This window comes from Ahaetulla prasina, chromosome 1 (assembly GCF_028640845.1).
Source record: "Ahaetulla prasina isolate Xishuangbanna chromosome 1, ASM2864084v1, whole genome shotgun sequence".
Taxonomy (NCBI): domain Eukaryota; kingdom Metazoa; phylum Chordata; class Lepidosauria; order Squamata; family Colubridae; genus Ahaetulla; species Ahaetulla prasina.
In genome coordinates, this window is record NC_080539.1 from 113,938,018 (window position 1) to 113,944,219 (window position 6,202).

The window sequence follows — 6,202 nt, forward strand, 5'->3', positions numbered from 1 at the left end:
TAGCAGTTCAGGGTTTTTCCTCATTGTCTTGAGCCAGAAGTAGAACTATACCAGTATAAATTAAATTTCTCTAAAGGCCTGCCTTGCCTTGACCACCTGGATCATAACACACTGAAGAGGTGATGGATAGTTCTTGAACAAGCAGAATTTGAATTAAATAATAATTCCATTTGTACTGGACAAACATCTTTGCAATATATGATTGAGCTAGTTGTTCCTACACCAATAGACCGCCTTAACATGTAGAAAATTTAGCCATATGGCAAGCTACCCCTTCAAGCAACATCGGATAGTGCAAGGGCAGAACTTGTAATGCCAGAAGAGGAAGTGGTACCAGCTGGAGGGCAAGCGACAATACCTCTAAACATAGGGATCACAGTTCCCCATGGTGTTTATGGTGAATTGCTCTTAGATCTTGTTTAGCCCTTAAAGGAATACAAGTGTTAGGAGGGTGGTAGGTGCTAATCAAGGGGAAGTATCATGCTAATCAAGGGGAAGTAAAGCCGTTGCACAATATTAGTATATGCAGGATGTAGTCCTTCCAGGAGGACACTATAGAGCTCAGCTAATTTATGAAAAATTAAATTTACCAGTTGTCTAGGGAACAGTAGGTCCAAGCCAGCTTACAAGCAGAAGGGACAAAGGGTTTGGATCAACAGATAATGATCTGTTTCCAAGACAAAAGTGCTGGACAATGTATCCTAATCAACCAAATAAAACTGGAGAGAGTTTTAAGTAAATGCCAAGGAGCTACAGTATTTGTTGATTTTTGCTGGCCAATAATACTTCTTGGTTGTATTCAAGTTAAAACATAAATAATAATATGTTTTTATTTCTGCAGGTAATATATATTGGGAAAAACATCTGGGAGGATACACCTACTTGAAAATTACTATGATGAAACAAATTGCTTTTATTTTTTAAACATAGCCAGCAGAGGGAGCTCACAATCCTGGATGTAGATATCATGTGAGGGTAATATTCCACTGTGGGTGGGAAAGCTCTTGGAGGCTTGTAGCCTAGCTCATTGGTGTCAAACTCGCTGCATCATGTTGCCTAATTTCTCCAGGGAAAAGTTGCATCGGCAAGGAATGATTCTTTCATAGAATTCTGTCCTTTCACAGAAACAATGACTCCCAAATATCTAAGGCAAATGCAAGAATATAACTAGACATTGAACTTGGATTATATCAAGTCAGAAATTGAATTTTTCTATAGCAATCAAACTATTTTTTTCTAGCAATCAAAGTAATTTTATATTAAAATAGTCTATTAAATAGAGTGTTACTTAGAAGCAAAAATGGATCATACAAAATTATTGGCAGATTACTACTAACTGGAACCCTAATGAAGGAAGGATAAGGGAAGACAGTATACTGTATATAACCATACATACACTTTTTTAATGTTAATTTAATTACAGCTCATCAAAATACATGCTAAATATCCTTCTACAATTATTTTATTAAGAGAAGGATCTCATTTAGTAGTTGAAGTCTCACAAAAACATATTAAATATTACTACCGATAACGTATGTTTATTTGAATCCCAATCTAATATGTGGGCAATACCTATCTATAATTTTTGGAAACAAACCCGATACACATGATCTCTCACAGAAGCAATATTAGATGGAATTGGTACTGGCACACATAGGGTTTATTAATTCAATAAATATAGATTCTTTAGAAAATAAGCTTAACATTTTTAAATTATCATATTAAGATGATGTAATATTAAGATTACAGACTGTCGGGCATGAACAGCTAGCTCCATATATGAAAAGTTCAATTAGCTACTTCATTGGTCATATCTATTTTATAGGAATCTCCCCAAATTTGCAGTTTCCACCTAAGCCAAACTAGATAAGATCTGATGGCAGTGCCTTCTTGAGGAGGGAATGGAGATTTTACAGTATCCTTCCCCTGGAGTCGGGTGGGAATGGAGATTGTCCAGTATCCTTCTTCTACCACACCCACCAAACCACACCCACAGAATTGGTAGTAAAAAAATTTGAAACCCACCACTGCTAGGTCAGGTATGTTGTATAATAGTACTACTACTACTACTAGTAGTACTAGTAGTAGTAGTAGTAGTAGTAGTAAAAATAGCTTTTTATTGATTGATCTTACAACAAAATAAAATAATAAAATAGATAAATAAAATAAATAATAAAATAAAATAAAAAATAGCAAAGTAAAAAATAAAATAATAAAATAAAATACAATAACATAATAAATTGAACTAAACTAAAATGAAATGAAATTTAATAGAAGTGAAATACAGAGTCTTCTTCCAGAAAAAAGAAATACAATAATAAAATACACATGTGTTAAATATAAAGAATCAAGATTCAAACAATTACATTGCCTTTGCATCCCCTTGACGTGATACCATGATCTCTTTGATCTAATGGGTTTATAACATCTATAAATACATTTCTAAGGAAAGAATCACTATAATACGTGTCAAATAAGACTTCTTTTCTGATGTCAGTCTGGTCATCATTAACAAAGCCACAACACTTGGTAGTTTTGAGTGAAGGGGAAGTGTGAAACGGGTACCCCTTCCCACCCTATTTGATGAGAAAAAAGAAAAAAAGACAACTCCTGCCATTCTTTTTTCTCCTTTCCACCTTTATGGCTTATGCAATGTCCTTCATTATTCATCCCCTGCATGATATTGATCCAGATTGTGTTTGAGCTAGATGTGGCATTATCAAGTTATCAAACTGTCTACTATTGACCTCACCCCATTCCTAAGAGGTCCGTAAGGGGCGGGCATAAGAGCACAAACGTGCCTACCATTCCTGTCCTATTGTTTTCTTTCATTATATCCAATCAATATAGTTATTACATACTTATGCTTATATATATATGCTTATATATTATATAGTTACTGTCATGCTTATGCTTATATATGCTGTTGTGACAAAATAAATAAATAAATAAAATAAAATAAAGTTAATTCTGAATTGTGAAATGGTTGTTTGTGAAGTGACTGTGCAATATAGGTTTGCTTTCTGATGTGCATAAGAGCACAAAAGTGCCTACCGTTCCTGTCCTATTATTCCCTTTCATTATATCAAATTAATATAGTTATTGCATACTTTTACTTATATATATGTTTTTCTTTTATGATGTGTTGTTTTTTTATGTCGATGTTTATGTATCCTGTTGTGACAAAAAACAAAAAAACAGTCTAGAGTTCAAACCCTTAAAAAAAAAAGAAAAAAAGCCAGTCATCCGTGCATCCTTTCACAGTCAACAGATAAAAGCCTGCTTCTAAATTTCAGGAGTGTCATTTTCCTTCTGATGTGTTCAGTGCTTTATTTCTGAAAGAAATATTAAATAATTGGAAAGAAAGAGCCATAAAGGTAATGCTAAAATATTTATTCCTAGCATTAGGACCAATTATAGTGGTTTATTAGAAAATGTTTGATTAAGATGTTAAATTAATGATTTTAAGCTTCATTGTAAAATAGTTCTGTGACATTTTACTATTAATAGGTATAGTACATACATCATTTTTTTTTAAAGTCATGTGGATGCAAGGATCAAAAAATTCATACATTTGTTTAGGAGTAAACCAGTTTGACTTCATATATTAACCAGACTATTAAACAGATCAGTGTTATTAAAATGTATGATAAATAAGATTGTCTAATAAAATCATTAGAATATCAGCTAGCTATGTACATTTGTAATTACTATAAACTAGGAATCAGAAGGAGCCGAGTAGCAACTCACAAAAGCTCATGCCTCTTAATAAAAAGTGTTAATCTGGAAAGATGCTATCAGACTCCTGATTTGTTACTCTCCCAGACTTAACACAGTTCTCCTCATTCAATGTACACAAAGAGTATTTATTCACTTCTCATTTAGTAACAGACTTCCTTTCCAACAACCAGGTCTGCAATGGAATTGTTGCTGAGTGAACACATGATAGAAAGAGAGAGAGAGATTTTTCTTATGCTGTTATACCAAGGCTTATTTGTTTATTTTATATTTCACATGTCGGAGCCACCCATCTCCCTTAGAGAGGGATTCTGGTTGATATATAATAAAGCAATAGTGAAATCCAAATTTTTTTACTACGCTTGGTGGACGTGGTGTGGCTTGGTAGGCGTGGCTTGGTGGCATGGCAGGGGAAGGATACTGCAAAATCCTCATTCCCTCCCCACTCTTGAGGGAAGGATATTGCAAAATCTCCATTCCCACCCCACTCTGGGGCCAGCCAGAGGTGGTATTTGCTGTTCTCCAAACTACTCAAAATTTCTGCTACCAGTACTCTGAACTGTTCAAAATTTCCACTACCGGTTCTCCAGACCCTGTCAGAACCTGCTGGATTTCACCCCTGCAATAAAGCATGAAAATATAAAACAGTATAGAAAAATTAAAATGTTAAAGTTAAATTGCAGAATTAATCTTTTTTTAAATTATAATATTTTTCAAGAATAATGCGCCTTGTTGAAATTATTTGACAAAGGCTAAGGGAGGGCTCTCATGGCACCACCTCACCCCATGACTGTATGCTCCATTGGGCTCCCTGTGCAAACTCACAGAGCCATATTTTAATCCCTTTTCAGAAAGGAGAGTGGGGGCAACGTCACCCCCAAGGGAAGAATATTCCACAGGGTGGAGGCTAAGATTACTTTCATTGTGGTGTGCTTTGTTTTGAGCACACGAAATCATAAGTGCATGCATTGATTGGAAAATGATTTTGTAATGACCATTTATTTGCAAATAATAATAATATAATAATATTTTAATTTTTATACTGCCCTTCTCCCGAAGGACTCAGGGCGGTTAATAGCCAGCTAAAATACAATATGACATACAATAAAACCAATTTAAAAAACTTATTCGATGTGGCCCAATTAAAATTATAATTATAAAAGACATGATATAAAACCCCGTTTAAAAATCCAATTTAAAACCCATGTTATGCCAGTCCTGCTCGGAAGAAAAGATACATCTTCAGCTCGCGGCGAAAGGCCCGGAGGTCAGGAAGTTGACAGAGTCCAGGGGGAAGCTCATTCCAGAGGGTAGGTGCCCCCACAGAGAAGGCTCTCCCCCTGGGGGTCGCCAGCCGACATTGTTTGGCTGACGGCACCCTGAGGAGACCCTCTCTATGGGAGCGCACCAGTCGGTGGGAGGCATATGGTAACAGAAGGCGGTCCCGTAAATATCCAGGTCCTATGCCATGGAGCGCTTTGAAGGTGATAACCAGCACCTTGAAGTGCACCCGGAAGATGACAGGTAGCCAGTGCAGCTTGCGCAGGAAAGGTGTTATATGAGAGCCATGAGTGGCTCCCTCTATCACCCGCGCAGCTGCATTCTGGACCAACTGGAGCCTCCGGTTGCACCTCAAGGGGAGCCCCATGTATAGAGCATTGCAGTAGTCTAGGCGAGAAGTGACGAGGGCATGAGTGACCGTGCATAGGGAATCCCAGTCTAGAAAGGGGCGCAACTGGTGAACCAGGCGAACTTGGTGGAAAGCTCTCCTGGAGACGGTTGCCAAATGATCTTCAAAAGACAACCGTCCATCCAGGAGGACGCCTAGATTGCGCACCCTCTCCATTGGGGCCAATGATTTGCCCCCAACAGTCAGTAGCGGTTGCAGCTGACTGTACCGGGATGCCGGCATCCACAGCTAAAGTCAGCTAAAAGCACCTGAAGGCAGGACAAGAAGCTTTGGATAGAAACTAATCAAGAAGAGAAGCAACTCTAAAGAGAGTTACAACAATTAATCAGTAGAACAACTTGCCCCCAGAAGTTGTCGATGCTCCAACACTGGAGTTATTAAAGAAGAGATTGGACAGCCATTTGTGTGAAATGGCTTGAGCAGGGCATTGGACTAGAAGACCTCCAAGGTCGCTTCCAACTCTGTTATTCGATTAAGACTTACCCCTTATTCCCTGCAGAAAGCAAGATAAACTAAGTGCAGATCTTCAATTGAACAAGATGATGAAACTGGGTCTAGCGATCGGCCTCTTTTAAAAAAGGTCATGTCTTACCTAAATGAAAAATCTCTACATAGATGGACCCATTAAAAACACAAGACAACTTTGAGTCAATTATGTGGACCTTGATGTTCTCTAAGCTTGATTGTTTCTTGCAGACATTTCATTACCCAACTAGGTAACACCCTGAGTGCAAGAAAGGAATGGACTTTGCCCACTTTATATAGAAGTGGCTT